General features: G+C 37.5%; 1 long non-coding RNA gene and 1 pseudogene across 1 annotated transcript; one reads left to right on the forward strand and one right to left on the reverse strand.

Moving 5' to 3' along the window:
• The first annotated feature begins 1,488 nt into the window (after positions 1-1,488).
• On the forward strand, positions 1,489-7,978 carry LOC106429715 (annotated as a pseudogene).
• LOC125586246 lies at positions 5,702-6,906 on the reverse strand. Its single transcript, XR_007322768.1, has 2 exons — positions 5,911-6,906; positions 5,702-5,855 (listed from the first exon to the last, which is right to left on the reverse strand). It is a non-coding gene; the product is annotated as an uncharacterized LOC125586246 (long non-coding RNA).
• Positions 7,979-20,250: the final 12,272 nt, after the last annotated feature.

Consider the following 20,250-nt stretch of genomic DNA (forward strand, 5'->3'; position numbering starts at 1 on the left):
GGGGGAGAATGTAAGGTCAGGAAAAGGAGCTTGACGGATCGTGAAACAGAGGATGTGTTACACGCTTTAATGGATGTATAACTTGCCGTTACAAGTTAGTTATGAGACGATGACGTGTCGTTGTCTCATTGATTCCAGGATATTACTTTGGCGTGAAGCAAAGAAGATCTGGAAGATTTGGGCTTATCACAATATTAGGAAAATAAGATATTGTGTTAAGGGTATTTAACCTGATTACCTTGGGTAGATTTAAGCTAGCGTTTAAGAGGTTAAAGAGGTTAAAGAGCTAGTGCAAGAGGTTTGTTCTTGTGAGCTTAAGGAAGACGAATGACTTGTTAGTGCAGCTCGTGCTTCTATTTCGAGAGATTAGAAATTGGTCCGTCTCTAGTCGTGTGTGACTGAGAGTAATTCGGATTAAACAGATCTAGGAAGATTGTTTAACAGATTTCTAATATACAAGAAAGCGTTCTTGGTATCTCGTGTTTGTGTTCCTGTTTCTGGTGATCTCTGAACTTTTAGTATCTCGTTGTATTCTTCTCGCTCTTAAATTTTTCTTAACCACTATACATCCTTATACTAGCTGCCATAAAAATATGTTTCATCTTAGGTGAACATCGTAATTTTTCCAGCAGAAAGCCTTCAGTGGAGAGACCAAAGGACCATACTCTGGTAGCGTTCTTTCTCTATCTGGATACACTCGTTATACTTGATATCCAGATTTAACCGTGTATCTTCCATTAGTAGTAAAATGCCATCCATCACGATATGCTGTCTGAATTTGACTTAAAGGGATACTTTCAATTATTTTCGCATCTTGAGGACCCACCAGAGTCTGAATGACCTGTTAATTCCATGATCTTGATGTTACATTGATGAGAGAATCCACTGTAAGGTCTGGGTAAAAGTTGTATTGATTTTTGTTTGCTGGTCTCGGGCGAGTGGATGAGAGTCAAGGATCATTCCATACTGAGATAGATGATCTTGATCTCACCCTTTTAATTAGTCATTTGCTAAGCAGCAATCTAGCAAAGACAATACTGCCCCAGCCATAGGACGACGAGTACGATCTAACTGGTTCCAGGGGTGATGCATTTCTGAAATACCGTCCTTTGAACACACAAGAGAATATTGTGTTCGGTTTCTCAATCAGTCTCCAAAGTTGCTTCCCAAGCATAGCTGTATTAAAATCTGTGAGGTCTTTAAACCCTAAGCCTCCTTCATCATTAGGATAACATAGTTTATCACATGATTTCCAGCGCATACCTCTAGTATTTTCCCTCGAATGCGTTGAGTAGTCTATGTTTACAATTAGATATTATATAATATTTGTCTAATTTAAAAAAAAAAATAGGATTAATAGCTAACTGTTTTAATAAGACATGACATAAACATGAGGAGGAGAGTATTCTCGCAAAAAGGACGAAAAGGTTTTGTCAATATTTTTGGTTTTTCTTGAAGCTTTCTAGTTTCTGCATTTTTCACGTGATTAATTATTCGGGTTTTATGAAACTTCATCGTACCCATCTAGACTCTACGGTCTATATAAATACACACATTTTACCAACACCAACATACTCGGTTATGATTTAAAAAGGAACATATTAAGCTAAAAGCATTTTAAGAGCAAGAAACAGAAAAGATACAATGAAGTTCGAGAATTGTTCCTCTTCAGATCTCTACGTTCTAGCGGAGGAGATCAAGAAAGAAACATTTGAATTGGATACCTTTAGTATAAATCCTTACTCATTTGTCTCTGCCTCAGCTTACGACACAGCTTGGCTAGCAATGATCGAAGATCTCAGTGATGTCAGTACTCAAAAACCAATGTTTCGTGGCTGTATAGATTGGATTCTGAGCAATCAGAACGTTGTTGAAGGATTGTGGGGTAATCACGGAGATGAAAACGAAGGTGAAACTCTCACTTCGACACTTGCTTGTGTTGTAGCACTTCGCAAATGGAAAATTGGAAGTCTTCATATCAACAAAGGTAATTGTTTCTTTTGTAATTGTTATGTTGTCTAGTTTTCGCTTTAGCTTAATCATCCCTTTTGTTTTGCAGGTATTGGATGAAACTATACATATATTGCACACATGCATATACTTGCGTTTCACATGAACGTGTAATTTATTTTTCATGTCGACAATAGTTAACGACATGAATAAACTTCTTTTTGTGTAAAGCGCAAGAAAATAATGATGTCAATATAAATTGGGTAATGACGGGTGTATATAAATTTCTAGCCTTTATAATTGTTAATATTAAAATATTTAGAAATAATTACAAGTTAATTTTATAAACTCTTCCTCAGATCTTCATATAGGCGTTTTTTTTTTCTTTTCACAAGTTAGTAATAGTTTTTTCTTTTGACAAAAAGTTAGTAATAGTTAAAGCTGCCATGTTTTAGGAAAGAGATACATCGAAAGAAGTGTGGAGAGGATTATTGGGGAATATTGTAAGAAGGGCTCTTGTCCTCGTTGGCTCGTCCTTATGTTCACTGGACTCCTCGAGCTTGCTCAACAACTTGGCCTACACTTTTTTTTCTCTACTCGAGTTAAGCAAATGATAAACGACTTGTTCTTCCGACGCCAAGAGATTCTCGACCAGTACGTTAGAATCATGAATATAAACTTCGAAATTAATCTTCATATATATGAGCAAGCTCGATAGATATATTTTCTATTTTCCATCTTTATATAAAAGTAAATATCTGAAAAATTATTTGAATTTGGGCATAAAAACTTTCTGGCAATGCCCAAAAAAGGTATGTCTGTGAATCACAGACTTTTAACTTAAAAATAAACATATAATGAGCAAACCAAACTATGTCTTTTTATATATAATTAGTTATTTTCTTTCCTGATGTATGATTCCTGAAACTGGCCTAAACAATTTTCTCTTTAGGGAATTGCTCGTTGATGGCCGTTGCAACCGGCAGCCTTTACTTGCATACCTCGAGGTATTGCCATTGACATTATACACTGAAAATCAAGAAGACATCATTGGGAAACTCGATAATTTAGATGGCTCTTTGTGTCAATCACCTTCAGCAACTGCAGCAGCGTTTATGCTCTCACGCCATACAAAATGTCTGGCTTATCTGCAATCTCTAGTTCAGAGATGCCCTCATGGAGGTTACTTTTAAAATTCGTTTTTAATTAATTTTTTTTGAATCCAGAGGACAGTATTAAAAGTTTGAAGAAATATTGTTGTTTTTGTATTGTTTATGCTTATTTGTTAAAATACAGTGCCACAAATTTACCCCCTGAATGAAGAATTCATCAAGCTCTCTTTGGTCAATATAATGGACAACTTCGGGTTAGGAGAGTACTTCAGTAAAGAGATTGATCATTTTCTTCTTCAAATTCACAAGTGAGGACTAGTATAAAACACTATTAGGATCCTTCATTCTTTAAAATTAACTACATGTGAATTTGCACAATAGACTTTGGTGTTATCCTATCCAGAGGCGGTCCCACGTAAGGAGGTGTGGCACAGGCCCCATACTGATTTTTTATTTTTCTTTAGTAATTAATCAAAATTTATTTATATATCCCTAATTTATATACAAATTAAACCTTGTGCCCCATACTAAAAAATGGTTTCGGTCCGCCTCTGAATTCCTCTCTTTTTGCCTTAGGTATGAAAGCAAGGATGTTGAGAGAATGCCGATATGGTCAAAAGTAGATCAGTTGCACAAAGACTCCCTTGAATTTCGATTGTTAAGGATGAACGGGTACAATGTTTCACCTGGTAAACAACTAATTCTGAAGTCTATATATACACACAAATATTATATAATCAATATTTACTTTTCATACAAATTGTATACAGATAGCTTTTGCTGGTTCTTGAATGACGAAGAAATCCAAGATCATCTAAAGACAAACATTGAACATTTATTCTTAGTGATGCTTAGTGTTTACAGAGCAACTGATCTCATATTTCCAGGAGAGTCTGAGCTCGAAAAAGCAAAAGAATTTTCGCGGAAATTACTCGAGAAAAATGAATTTATTGATGAAATAATGGTTTCGAGTTCCCACATTAAACATGAAATGAGTACTCCATGGATGGCTAGACTCAAGCATCTTGATCATAGGATGTGGATTGAGGACAGGGACTCAAATGTTATCTCAATTGGAAAAGCCTCTTCGGTTTGGTATTAATTACATACTCGTAATCGAATATCATAACTATATGTTTACAATAGCAAAGCTGACTATATACTTTTTTATTATTGAAACCAATGCACAGTTTACATGCTGACAAGCTTACTCATCTTGCTTCGAAGAATTTTGAACTTCGACAAGCTGTATACAGACGTGAGATGGAGGACTTGATAAAGTGAGTATTAAGACATATTTTGAGATAAAATCCTATAATTTTTTCTCATAGACATTTCGTTCGTTTTACTTCTAATAAATCTTCAAATTGAAATTCGATCTTGTAATTTGAATCAGGTGGGTGAAGAAATGGGGACTTTACGATATCGGATTTGGAAGAGAGAAGACAACATATTGTTACTTTGCAGCTTCATCAAGTACCTCGTTGCCCTTTGAATCTGCGGCTAATGTTCGTAAGCTTATGGCAAAAAGTGGCATTCTTATCACAGTTGCTGATGATTTCTTCGATGAGGAAGGTTCTTCTGATGAGTTAGAAGCTCTTACTGAAGCTGTTATAAGGTACATTAGTTAAAACAAAAAAATTATTAGACCATGTCAGAAACAATCATAATAAGTTAATAACCTAATTTAAGTTACAAAAAAAAAAAAAAAAAAAAAGTTAATAACCTAATTTATCTGGCAAACCATTTTAGTATCTAATTAAATATTATGTTGATTTTTGATTGAATTTCACGCATATCTGATAGATGGGAAGGAAAACAACTGAAAGGTTACGGCAAGATCATATTCAAAGCACTTGATAATCATATAAAAGAGACCGCTGAGACTTACCGTAAGCAGCATGGGACCAACATAACAAACCATTTTCGCAACATCGTACGTCTTTATTAAATCACGATATTAATCTTTTATTTGACAATATGGTTTCTTTGTGAGAACTGAAGTTACAATAACTAGGCCTGGGATGGATCGGATATCCGGGATATTTTAAGATATCCGGATCCGGATCCTTATCCGCCGGATCCATAATTTTATTATCTTTATCCGGATTTGGAGTTCTCGGATATTCGGGTATTGAATATACTTCTAAAAATTATAATATCTGGCGGATATCCGGATCTGGATTTAGATTTTTAAAATAAATAAAAAATCATATTAAAATATATAAAATATTAACAATAATTTAAAAATAAAAAATGTATATAATGTTTTTAATTATTTCTATGCCTAATATTACAAAATTTATATTAAATTTATATATACTATTATAAAAATGAAAATATAATGAATAAAATTAGTTTTTATATTATAGATATAATATTTTTAAAATAATTATTAATATAAATTATGGATACAGATATCCGGACTAAAAAATCAAGATATCCGGATCCGAATCCGAATCCGGTCTTGGCGGATCCAACATTTTACTATCCGGATTCAGTCCCTCCGGATTTTCGGAGCGGATCCGGATCGGATCTCGGATCGAATCCGGATCTCGGATAATAAGTCTCAGGCTTAACAATAATTATACAGGCTATCAGCTAACTAGTTAATACGTCGATATCCTTCTTTCTTTTTGAAAAGGGCATATTATATCGATATCTTGCTCAATATAGTGATGCATTGAATGTTACAAAAAAAAAATAGTACATATTGAACAAGTAAATATTAACCGTTGGTAAAAACAAGAACAAAATATAAACATATTGACTTTTTAATTTTTGCTTGTTTTCCTACCTTTCAATAATGGGTGAATCGGTAAAATAACAATAGTGGAGAAAATATTACGAAACTAACCATGTAATAAAATAAATTGTTGGATGTGACAATTTGGCTCGAAAACGGACGATTATTTCTTTCTCCGCGCGAGATATTTTTACAACACATGATATATAATACTAATGTGCTGTACTATATTGGATTTATTAAATAGATAATATAGACAAACGATTCAAATTAATATCACAACACGAAGTGGAGGAAGGAGAGAGAACACAGCAAAATAGTAGTTATAAAGTATTTATAAATACGTGTTATTCTATAAAATTAATATAGACTATAATTTGACATTCCCATTAACAAAAAGTTGTTTATTTTACGAAGAATTTATATCCATAATTATTTTTTCACATATGCAGAAAAACATGTATGTTTTTATTAACATAATTATCTGATTGAATTATATTTGATTTAAAAGATACATATCAAATAAAATAAGAAGGATGAAGAAAACAAAATCAAAGAAAATGAAAAATTAGAAAAATACATTTGATCTAACGATTCTAATTGATCAAGGGTGATAAATGTGATATTACGCAATATATACACTGTATGCTGCATGTGTTGTTATGTGCATTTATGAATTATATCAAGCACATCTATATAAGTTTTTCTTAGTGTATGTCAATATACTTAATTGATTTATTGTGATAACCTCTTTTCTTTTTTGAACGGCTTATTGTCATAACCTCAAATAATTAAAATGTTAGGGTTATAATGTTAGTACCGAGAGGAAAATAAATATCAAAATAATTTAAGTATAATTAAAATATATAGTTATAAGGAAAAATGTTGTTCTTATATTTTTGTTTATGATTTTTCCTATTTTCAGCTACTTATAGTAGAAGGTTTCACTCACACTATACATTCTAAGAATTAAAATGTAACGTCAGTGACTGGCGTTAAATATATATATAGCTGGCGTTCTTTAGTCCTTTAGTCCTCAATCGGAGATTTTTTCCCATTTCAGAATTTGAGTTTTAGTGATACGAACAATGACTATAAATGCAGTGGGGAGAAACATTTGAGTCGTGGTTATGCGAAGCCAAATGGAGTAAGAAGGGGCACATACCGTCGATGGAAGAATATCTTCGAAACGGAATAATCTCAACCGCAGCACACACCATTGTTCTTCCCATTTCATGTCTCATGGAATCTTGTTTTCCTCAACACAAACTCAAACCCGGAAATTATGATAACATAACAACATTGCTCATGACCATTACCCGACTCCTTAATGATCTACAGAGTTACCAGGTGATCTCATTTTCTCTCATATATGATTATCTGAATCTACCAAGCTGTTGACTCAAATAGGAAATTATTCAAGGCAAAGTCTAGAAATCACATTATTGAGGTTGTCTGGGACAAAAATAATATTTTATCTGGTCTGAAAGAATTATGAGTTTTGTCCCAAAACCTCCTAGTAATCTTAAAACAAAAAGGTTTTATGAATCTATATATTATGTTATATAAAACTTGAACAAAACTAGTAATCTCTATAAAGCTCTTATTTTTCGGTTAATGCGATGCTCTCAGCTTGTACTACCCGACTGAACTGTTTCCTTTTGAAACTTTGATTACTACACGACTAAACGATACTGAAATTTTCAGAAAGAGCGAGAACAAGGAAAGATCAACTCCGTGCTGCTCAACATGAGGAGTCATTGTAGTTTTAAGATAGAGGACTCGATTGCTTATATTGAAAAGATCATTGAATCGATGAGGAGAGAATTTGTGGAGTATGTCCTAATGGATGAACTCTGTGATTTGCCTAAACCGTGCAAAGATATACACATGTCTGTTTGCAAAGTTTTTGATATGTTTTTTAACAAGAAGAATCGTTATGATTCGGACACGGAGATGCTTCAAGACATTAAGAAGGCTCTTTACGATCCCGTTAACATTCGTAGACTCTCCTAGCTTGATCCAGCGATCTAGAGAATTCTGCACTATAAATTTATGTATGCGTTATTTGATCAAAAAAAAAAAAAAATTATGTATGCGTTGTTGAATAATCATCCTCATGTGGCATTTAAGATCTTTTTACTTGACACAATGAAATTATTTTAAGGCTCTTTGAGTTTGGGGTTTTAAAAAGTAGCAACAATGTAAATCAAAATGTATTATAGATTTTAGAAAAACTTGTTTTTCGATCAAACTTGAAGATGTATGATTATAGCAGAAATGAAGTAGTTTATGAAGTGCAACATGAACTATTGCACAAAGAAAGGTTGTGACGTGGAGTCGTTTGAAGTGTTCTTCAAGTTGCGGATATTAAAGAAATATTTACCTTGGAGCAGACTAAGGGAAAAGAAACGATCGACCTTGTGGAATAAGGGAGGTTGACTTATTCGCTGAAGAACCGAAAGAGAAGTTTATTGTTTGTAGATCTTTAGGTATAGAGTTTCCTCTAAAGTATAAAGAGTGTGTTGGCAATGAATATGCTGGTTAATACACAGAGAGTGCTTTTAGCTAAGGGAGTTTTTGTAAGTCCGAGTAAGGAATAGCCAAACACTAAGGGTTAAGAGCGTAAGTGGTTCAAGATACTTAGTACAAGTCTTTGTACTCGAGTGAATATTTCAGCAAGTCAAGGTTTGTCTTGAACTTGGTGAAGAATTGCTACTTGTATGTTCATTTAAGAGGATTTATATAATTGTATTTCTTGGAAAGAATTTCCTTGTGTTATTGTGTGTTCTAGTTCTTGTAACAGACAACTCTCACATTTACAATTGGTATCAGATCAGGTACTTGTGTTTTTTTTTAAACATGTAAGGATCATGCGGAACAAATGAGACCTATCAAGAGTTGGTGTTAAATTCAATAGTGATTTTGGATGCTGGGAACTATGGTTTTTGGAAAGCTCAAATGAAGGCCACAATCAGAGGTATTGTTCTGCTTGAATGGAAGGCAGTGGATTCAGGATGGAAGCAACCAGTGACCAGAGGTGAAGGTGGAACTGATGTAGCCAACTACGAGGAACTCTGGACAGATGATGAAAACAAAATGGCAAAATAAAATGCAAGAGCTCTTATGCTATTCACTGCAGTGTAGCACGAAAACAGTTTGAACTGATTCAAGGATGTGAGGTTGCTAAAGATGTGAGGTTGCTAAAGATGCATGTGACTTCTTACAGAGGCATTTCGAAGGAAGGAAAAAGGTTCGAGTTCCATAAGAGATATGTTAGAAACTCACTTTGAAGATCTGAAAATGGAAGAACATGAATCCGCTGCCGACTTCAGCTCCAAACTAAGTTTACTAGCAAAAGAAACTCCACTCTTGGGAAGAAATACAAAGAGAAGAGACTGGTGAATAAGTTTCTAAGGTGTCTACCCACAAAATTCATGGCATACAAAGCCAGAATATAATGGATTTGAGCACTGATGAAATAGGATTCAATGAAGTAGTTGGAATGCTTCAGCTCATGAAATGGAGCTAACTGGTGGAAAGAAGTTGAGGGACTGGCACATTCTAGTGTTGCGAAATAAGTCAGTGAAGATACTGATCCTATTAGTCTATTGATTTGTCACTTCGACTGAGCACTTCGAAGAGTAGATCAGGGACAGCCTCAGAAAAGATTCAAATATAGAAAAAGAACTTCAGAAAATGTCTAAGAAAACTGATTCAAAGTGCTTTGAGTGCAAAGGGTATTGTTGGACCGTGATTTTTACCAAATCTCTCCCAGTATAATTATATGTTATTTATTATAAAGACTACGTCAAAAGAGTTTGTTTTAATCTCATCTCCTAAAATCTAGAATTCATGAGATCACAATAATGGGTCAAAGCAAGATTTGTGGAGCACGTGTAACAAACGACCAGACATCCTCAAATCCTATAAAAAAGACAAGGATATGACTTTGGCAGGAATTCTCTCCTTCTCCGATCTTACCCTTTACAAGAAACAAGAGCATTAAGCTCGAGACCAAAATAGGCTCGCATCCATTCTTCCCCATTCTCATAAAAGAGGAGCTCGTGTTCATGAGCTCAAGAGCACGACTAACTCCACCGACGTTCCATTAATTAAATATGTTCATGTAGTCCGAGGCGCTACGGGTAATCCTTCCTTTGGTACAGCCATCAAAATTGACCCAAAAACATGTTATCTTTAACGATCATTACATTAAGTTATAGATACTTCTATGTTAGATCTAGAGCAATGGCTGCTCACACGAAACTCGATCTTACGAGATCGTGATCAGTCAATCCGAGATCACTATCTCATTATTCTTGTGAATAAACGACGTCTACCCCAAGACGAGAACCGACGAACCCGACCTCTCGTTTGAGGTAGGAGCCGACAAGCCCGATGTCCCTCTCAATATCGATTAACTCGATATCTCTTCTGAGTTCTTCACACAACGTCCTATCCAATATGTAACCAGTATGAGTCCGTAAAGACTCATCAACCATTCATAAACGGTACTAGACCGACGAAGTTGATCTCTCGCCCAAGACAGCCGAACCAATATCATGATAATGGCACGAGCTTGTATTCATAAAATGCCTTTTATGTCTCACTCAAGACCGATGAAATCGATCTCTCATTCGAGATGATTATAATCGAACTACGTTTAGACTTGATCCCTTGACGGGTACGTAGGCAGCTCGGCCCTGAGTTCAGTCACGATCTTTCTCTCCTTCGAGATCTCGATGTTATTCGACATAAGAATAAAGTCCATTCTTGTCAACTCGAATCCAATTATATCGTTGTGTTCTGAGGATATTGTCGCCCACGAAGTTCTTTCTTCCCTAGTTTTACATCTCAAACACTATCAAATACTTAATGTAGATTTTAGGATCTACATTTTGGCGCCGACTGTGGGTAAGATAGACAAAGGACATCCTTATTTGGAACCCGATCCTAAGCTTCGAAAGCACGAGAATGGATCCGACCTACGCTGCCATTGACACTACCAAACCACAAAACGGTAACGCCGATCTCTCCAGACCGACACGAGCCGAAACTTCACCCACTGAGATCCGACTCCGGTAGCAAGACACGACCTTCCATCATAAATCTCAACGGCCATCTCTTCCTAGCATCCCTACTAGAAAGCCGATTTGAGGCTTGACCAGAAACAAGAAACGAAACATGAGATTCTAATCGACCTCCACCAAATCGGATCTCTGTAACCAATAGAAGTAATTGGCCTTGTCGAGTCTCACTCATAAAGTCCTCAAACCGTATCAGACCTGTGATAAGCTCTGACAGCCCGACTTCTTGAGTGTGGGTTCGGTCCAATGAACAAAGAAGAAAACGACCTCGCCGTGCATCAAGCATAAATCTTGATCGATGAATGATCAAAAGTGAAAGGAAATCATAAAAAAGATCAAAACACAACACCTCCAGTGTGCTTGGACTTTGCACAAGAACTAAGTACACACGATTTCCAGAATCTCAATATGTATATTTTTGAGATCGAGGAGACACCAAGAAACCGTACTTCTCACTTTCAAAAGAAGAAAAGCTCGAGCTTGTAAAGAACACCAATATGCTCGTCACTGCCTCACAACTCAGATACGTCACGACAGGAATCCTTCATCCTGCAGAACTGCTCGACGCGACCTCTCGTTTGAAGACAGAGATAATCATAAACAGAAATACATTATTATCGTTTCGTGATAATAAAGATCACCTCAGACCTGGAAAAAGAACAAGGACAACACATGCCTTTTCCAGGATCCCACTCCGCTTCTTAAAGGCAACGATCAAAAGGCCACTTGATTCTCCATCGCCAAGATAATAGAATATAACGCCTACTTAACAAGCGGACCTCTCTTCCATCGATAGCTTGTTCAACAAGAAAAAGAGAAAGACATTTTTCGGTCTAGAACGAGTAGATCTCTTACGATAAAAAACGATACGTCCTTCAGCATTGCTACTTCGACTGGTAAATGATAACAACGTTCAAGGAAGGTCGTTTCACGCTATGATCCCTGCGCGTTTGGGGAAGAATGAGATCCATTCTCCAGTCGATGTTTGATCTTTGAACAGAAACGAGACGACAAGCATCAAAGAGGAACTCCCACTCACGAGTTCTAAAACCACGACTACCTCCACCAAACTATCGACAAATAAAATATGTTCGCATATTTTGGCAGGAGGAGAATTATTCCTTCATGAACACAGCCCGAAAAGATCTCGAGTTGATGATGAACCATTCATTGCAATCTTTCTATAACGAAAACACATCTATGTATTTGTTATAGTACGATTGATAAAATCCAACTGCGATAGATAAGTCCCAAAGTCATAAGATCCGATACCAGACCCTAGCAAACTGACTGGAGTGACCTGGAAGAAAGATCGCCGTGTATCGATCCGAACCCCTCAAGCGATCACGGAATCAAAGAGATCCAACAAACCAAACTCTCGCGGCTCAAAGACAAAACCAAGAAGTTATTCGGAACCCCAAATTTCCCAGCTTACGATCTGTTCGATTCGAGGTAAAAGAAAATTCGAGGTCGACGCTTCGACCTGAGATGACCCGTCGGAGTTTAAGCTTCAACTGGTTTAACGAGGTACAAGCAAGGCGCCGAGAACAGGAGAGCCTACTGGATCACATACATAGCGACTCAGCCGACAGATGGTACGGACCATAACTTCGGTTGCGTCCAACAAATTATAAGAATCCCAAGAATGGATTCCCAGTGGCCTTAAATGCAAATTGCACTTAGGCCGCCGATCTACCCGGTAACAAAGCACGATTGAGGACAAAATACCTCACGATTCACCAACTCGAAACATCAAAGGGAAGATCCGAGAAACTTCACAAATGCAAAAGCAATTCAAAATTGTATTGAAAGAAACAACATGGAGCTCTGAAGGATACATACCATCACACACATCGAAACAGCCTCAACCCCATAAATACAAAGAGGCATGAAGGACTCCTTCACGAACAACTTGCAAATATCTATAGCTCATCTCAATGAAGATGAGAATAAAGCCGGATACTACTACTTCTTCGCGAGATCAACAACGAACCAAATCACATAATGATAACGCAGCCAGAATCAGCATAACGGTAGCAATCCAAAACTTTGGATATCCAAACAGGAATGCCAAGTTCGAACCCGACTCGGTCCTTCTTGCCAACAAGCCGGCGACATGACGACATTTCTATCTAGCCAAGAAAGAGAAGGTTCAAAGAATGCTCAGAGTCTAAAGACCCCTCGAAAAGTCCATCGCTCAGAAAAGAATGCCCGCCAGAAAAACAGCTCGAAGTCATATTACCACAACCTGTCTGGGGGGCAAGGGCACTACCCAACGAAAATTGGTATAACCCAGAAATGAAGAGGTGCTACCAACCCAAAAATAATATCGACTTCATCTACAGAGAACTGAAATTTCGTAACCCGTTCAACTCGATCAAGCCTACCAGGGAAAGGCCGAAAACAACATCAGATTAATTTGATAACCTATTTCCATTCCCAGCCACGAAATAGCTTCTTAAGAACATGAAATCGCCGAGCTCAATAACCGCATGACGACATTCTGATCATCGAGCATGAAATAGCTTCCTAAGAACACAAAATCGTCGAGCTTGATAAACCGCATGACGACATTCTAACCATGAGATGCGATGGGATCCGACATCACACTCGATCTCACAAGATCCCAATCATAAAATTTTACGAGGCCCCATGCCAACTCCGATCACTACTGCAGTACCAAACTCTGAGACATTCCCTAAGCGAAATGAGAATCTTATATGAGACACGAAGATCCCCAAAGCCCAAAGAATATGAGCCGTCACGACACTCAGCTCACGAAAATAGAGCGAGCCGACTCGACTGCAGCCAATTATACAAACCTTCCACGACGAGCATTAACACCTTTAAATGTGTCGGGATCAACAATCCCCGATCATCCGACCTCTTAGGTTTCGGACCCGGCAAAACGACAGACCAAGCGGAGACGATCTTATTTCTCGATCTATTACATCGGGGCAGGTATCTCCCTTGCCGACAGCACAGACTCCTGAGGAGGATGACGAGCTGCGATGCGCGCTCGCCACTCCCATTGACAAACCCCAGAGCTAAGGGACTCACTCAACAAACTTTGATAAGTAGTTTGAAACAAAACAAAAAAAGAAACCGCTCTCATCATCAGCTCTACAGGTACATATGAAGATGCCCCCGCTTCTTACGGAACGAGAACACTAAGCTTAACCATGAGTGCAGGACGAACAGGGAAACAAGAAAGAGAAATACATTCTCACCACTCATACGCAGTTTACCATCACATGATAATTAAACGAGGAGAAGAGAAACGACCTAGAAAAAGACTATTCGATCTCCATGTCATCGAACCATTAAATGACATGATGATAAAACAATTCTTCCATTTATCATTCGACAAGAAGAAAAGACACGAAACTCTATATGTTTACTCCACAAGATAATTCCATATCCATATTTGTTAAAGCCGAGAATCTTTTCCAACGAAGAAGAACTCAAGATTAAAGCCACAAACGCATTTCTTTATTATTGCCCAGAAACCTGCTTCTTAACGAGGGCTACACGATCTCATTACGAGATCGCGATAATGAAACTGTGTATCTTCATTCGCCTTTTATCGAATAAGAGTGAGAGCTCTCTCTCCTCGTGATACCAGAGCTAGCAAAGATCGAGTTTATCTAGTAAGAACTCTTTAAACTCTTTATTCATTAACAACAGACGTTTCATCCGGGACGATAGAAGATGAAGCCGGCGTCTCGAGATGATGAAACTGATGTATTGCTCAAGAACGACGAAACCGACATCTCTTTTGTGATGATTACTTTCCACACCTTGGAAACGATCAAGCCACTGAGAATCTCCAGGTGTTCCCGAATTTTCCACCTCACGATGTATATTCCTCAACAGAAGAGACATCTCACCCCGATCTGGATCAAACCACCACATCCTGAATTTAAGGGGACTGGACGAAGCTTCAACCGATAACTTAAACACGAAATCCCACCAGCTCGCGCTCCCATCAATTTAACCAACTAAAAACCGCGCGAAAACCCCTCGATCCTTCGAGCTCCAGATAACGAGACTCTTAGGAACACAAGCTGAATAGGATGTTCCCAACGATTTCGCTAACCTGAGCCCGATATCGAGCAGACGAAAGGAAAATACCAAAGAGGCGCAAAGAAAGCTTAAACCTTGTTTTCCATACTCCTTAAGCGACAATCCATCCACTTCATTATGAATAAGAGTCATCCACTGCAAAAGTAGCCCGACCTCAAATGATCAAAACGTGAAAAAATCACGAACAGCATAAAACCCAGAACATCACGAAAGGTTTGGACCACAAATCATTTCATGTGAAGAAAAACGATAAATCTTGAAAGGCCATGCAGAAATATTTTAAGATCGCATGTTGCCTAACGATATTTCCAAACAAATGCAAAACCACAAGAGACAATACACGAAGAACATATTATCAAACATCCAACACCATTTCTTCTTCGCTAGCTCGCAGTCACCAAGACCGGAACACGTCCATGTCGGTAAACAATTCTTTATAATCTATTTACGCATATCAGTATTGCATCAGATAATATAGGTTCTTGCATTACTACTGCAATATTTTAAGTTATCAAATTCATATTGATTCGTTATTTCGCATCACAACTTTATACATAAACTTATATAACCATAAAAAAAGATTTATACACTCTTCTTACACAAGCTCGAACTCTTAGCGAGTTTTACCACACGGTCTCAAACGACCCAGTCTCTCAACCTATACCACCCTGCGTATAAAAAACAACATCTACAAACAACGTCTTTAGGCCACCACTGGTCCGCGAGTTAGATTCCTGATCAGCTTGTATCTCGCAAAACACTTCGAGGACGAGAAATATAAATTGCTCCTATAACCGAACCGAAGTAAAAGTTCGACTATCAACATGTAGCTAATCATTTCGCATTGACTTGATGATTCGTTGGGATTATATATATAGTTCCAACACATCTACACAAACGCAAAATTTTTAGATAAACTTGAGTCTACGCGAAATAAACGACCAGACTTACATCAAAAAGCTCATAAATAAAAACGAACTTGATAAATGTATTCATCATACAAGTTCAATCTACCACGAGAGATCAAAAGAACTCTTCATACTTCTCAGAATCAGGAACCTTTTTGCCAAGCTCGGCCCGCTACCTGCACAGCCACAAGCTCCATCCAACTCTCATTTCTCCCGCAACGTTTTCAGCAAACTACATCGAACTCTTATACCGACCCACGAACGTAAACGAAAATGATCTCAATGATCAAACGAACTTCAAAAAACCTGACGTAGCTCATCTAATGGCTTAGATCAAATTCACATCTCGATCACGAAGAACCAAGACCAAAAGCTCAAAACAATATTCCATGCGCGATCTCGCTATCTAACGGTAAACGACTTTGTTTTGGTTATTAGAAAAAATTTCCGTTCTCCAACTTCGTCATCTCACTTGAAGAACTGGGGGGCAAATGTTGGACCGTGATTTGTACCAAATCTCTCCCACTATAATTATATGTTATTTATTATAAAGGCTACGTCAAAAGAGTTTGTTTTAATCTCCTAATATCTAGAATTCATGAGATCACAATAATGGGTCAAAGCAAGATTTGTGGAGCACGTGTAACAAACGACCAGACATCCTCAAATCCTATAAAAAAGACAAGGAGATGACTTTGGCAGGAATCCTCTCCTTCTCCGATCTTACCCTTTACAAGAAACAAGAGCATTAAGCTCGAGACCAAAATAGGCTCGCATCCATTCTTCCCCATTCTCATAAAATAGGAGCTCGTGTTCATGAGCTCAAGAGCACGACTAACTCCACCGACGTTCCGTTAATTAAATATGTTCATGTAGTCCGAGGTGCTGCGGGTAATCCTTCCTTTGGTACAGCCATCAACATCGACCCAAAAACATGTTATCTTTAACGATCATTACATTAAGTTATAGATACTTCTATGTTAGATCTAGAGCAATGGCTGCTCACACGAAACCCGATCTTACGAGATCATGATCAGTCAATCCGAGATCACTATCTCATTATTCTTGTGAATAAACGATGTCAACCCCCAAGACGAGAACCGACGAACCCGACCTCTCGTTTGAGGTAGGAACCGACAAGCCCGATGTCCCTCTCAAGATCAATTAACTCGATATCTCTTTTGAGTTCTTCACATAACGTCTGATCCTATATGTAACTAGTATGAGTCCGTAAAGACTCATCAACCATTCATAAGCGGTACGAGACGTACGAAGCCGATCTCTCGCCCGAGACAGCCGAACCGATATCATGATAATGGCACGAGCTTGTATTCATACAATGCCATTTATGTCTCACTCAAGACTGATGAAACCGATCTCTCATTCGAGATGATTATAATCGAACTACGTTTATACTTGATCCCTTGACGGGAACGTAGGCAGCTCGGTCCCGAGTTCAGTCACGATCTTTCTCTCCTCCGAGATCTCGATGTTATTCAACATAAGAATAAAGTACATTCTTGTCAACTTGAATCCAATTCTATCGTTGTGTTCTGAGGATATTGTCGACCACGAAGTTCTTTCTTCCCTAGTTTTACATCTCAAGCACTATCAAATACTTAGTGTAGATTTTAGGATCTACATGTATGTTCACTTAAGAAAAGAGTGTGCTACAGTAAGAAGGCAAGAGATTCAGCATCATGGATGCAAAGGGTGTGGACACACTCAAGCTGAGTGTGAAACTGAGCTGAAAAAAAGAGAAACGAGAGATCCATGCTAGGTGTCAATGAAGATGAATCTGAAAGTGACAGTGAAGAAGAAGAGTTAAACAACTTTGTAGCCTTCGCTGGAATTGCTGAATTTGAATCAGAATCTGAAATTGATGATGAAACAGAGCAAGAGTAAAAGGAAAGCTACAAAGAAGTGCCAGAGACTAGTAAAATTGGGTATATATAATCTAGCATTAACTAAAGAAAACTCTCGTGTTGAAGATGAACTGGCACTGGTACAACAAGAACTTCAGAGGGATGCTGAACTTGCAAAAGAAAGTGTGAGTTTGTTAAAAGAGAATTTCATTCTAGCCAAGATCTGAAGAACTCCGAGAGGAAGTTGATGCTGTAAATATTTTGTATGCAAATTGATATCACTCAAATTACCCTAAGGAGTGATTTTACTCTCTCAAATAAGAGGTTCAATTTTAGTATTTAGGGAACAAATCCACAAGGAGCTAGGGCACACAATAGATCTAAACAGTTTGTGATTAAGCTAGGTAAAATATGAAAACAGCAAATAGCAAGCAAAGCGAACAAGACAGTTGTTCAGTTGATTGATTTGAGGTTTGTAAACAGTCATTAGAAAGTGCAAGATCTAGGGTTTCTATTCAGGTAATCAGGATTATATAGGTATAGAATACTTAGGTTTTCAATCCTAGAATTCGACTTCTTATGTAAAGATATCCAATTTTCGCATGCGAGTCTTATGTTTTGACTAAGTCCAATATCTCAGCTGTCGCTTGTTGATACGGATCAAACGTCGATCGATTTTATGGTAAGAACGTCGATCGATGTGATGTTCTTTCAGACACGCGTTAGCGAGTTGATCGATAGGTTCACTAGTATTGTCTAAATCAGCTTTCGCTTGTTTCTAGCAATACTAGCTCAAAGAAATTAATTCTGGTGCAGAACCTACCGCAGTAGTTCTCCACAGTCCTAAGTTCAAGGTTCTAGTTAGCTACTCTAGAACACATGCATTAATAGAAATTCTTTGAAGGATATTTATCACCTTAGCAATTATATATTTTGGGCTAATCCCTCATAACCTATTTGAACCATAAATCTAACAGGTGAATTACTCAGACGTAGCAAAGTAAATCATAAACAAAAATTGAATAAAATGCATAAATAGATAGAGTTAGAAATACTGGAGTTCCAATACAAATCTCTGAAGGAGTCTTGTATCTTCTCCCCAAACTACTAAAAAAAACCTAAGTATTGTTTGCTCTGAAAAGTAGAAAGTATGAAAGCGTGTGTTGCCTAGACAATGGCAGAGCACATAAATATTAGGTTAAAAGTCGGCTGGAAACCTAGCTTGGTTTTACGCACTTCGCCTAGACAATGGCAGAGCACAGGGGTATTTCTGTAAATGTGGTGTGACTTGGGATTTAAGACGGCTGGAAGCCTAGCTTGGTTTTGCGCACTTCGCTGTCTATCGACGGCACCAGATGTGCTTTGATCGATGTTTTTCTCTGATCGTCGACCTTCGAACAGGTTCGAGCTTCCTTTCATTTTATCTCTAAAATCCACCCAAATCATCACTTTTCTCCATAACACTCATGAACCTGTAAATGTGCTAAAAAGACTCCAAAATATAATAAATAGTTTCTAAAACACATATATACCATGGCTAAAAATGGGTAAATTTCATGGTATATCAACTCCCCCAGACTTACCATTTTGTTTGTCCTCAAGCAAAACAAAAAGTAGTCTTTATGAAAGAGGTTTGAAAACAGCAGGGACTCACACAATTTAAGAACTCACTATCATCACCTTTACATTGTTGCAATCCACATCAAATCAATTCTAACCAGCAACTCAACCAATACTGTCTAACTAACCCCTCTACTAATCTCATTTAGTACATATCTAAAAAGTGTAGGCTTTACTTTGGGAGTATCGATCAAAAGACACATGGACTCTTACTCAAGCAAGTTTCTGAACACACATGTAGTCTTATCTGATCCCTTTCTTCCCTCTTTCTCTCTTCTATGAATCTTTTTATCTCAATTCCAATGAACAATGATGCTGATACAGTCCATCTTATTCATCTTCTTTTCGATTTTTCTCTCTTCCTTTTTCTATGTATATGTTTTTTTCTTGACAAAGTGTAGGCGAATAATGGGGTCACAGGAGACACTCCTACTCCTCACTTCCAACGATGTGTGATCATTCCGTCAGAGTAGAATAATGGGGTCGCAGGAGACACTCCTAACCCTTAGGGTTTCTATTCAAGTAATCAGGATTATAATAGTATAGAAGATAGAGTAGTTTATTGGATATTCTAGAACTCAAACAAAGTAATATTCTATCAACTGTCGTTTGTTTAGAATATATATTGTCTGGATCTCAAATCTCAACTGTCGTTTGTTGATTTGGAGAAAGTGTCGATCGATATTATCAATGGATAATCGATCGATACACCTTTCAGAACGTCAATCGATACACCTATAGGTTTGTCGATCGATGCTCCTTCCAGCAAGCTTTACCGAGCGGGTTTGACTTATGTTCACTAGGTTTCTAAATCAACTTTCGTTTGTTTCTAGCAATCCTATCACAATGTGAATTAATTCAGGTAACAGTCTA

This window comes from Brassica napus, chromosome C4, assembly GCF_020379485.1.
Source record: "Brassica napus cultivar Da-Ae chromosome C4, Da-Ae, whole genome shotgun sequence".
NCBI classification, from domain to species: domain Eukaryota; kingdom Viridiplantae; phylum Streptophyta; class Magnoliopsida; order Brassicales; family Brassicaceae; genus Brassica; species Brassica napus.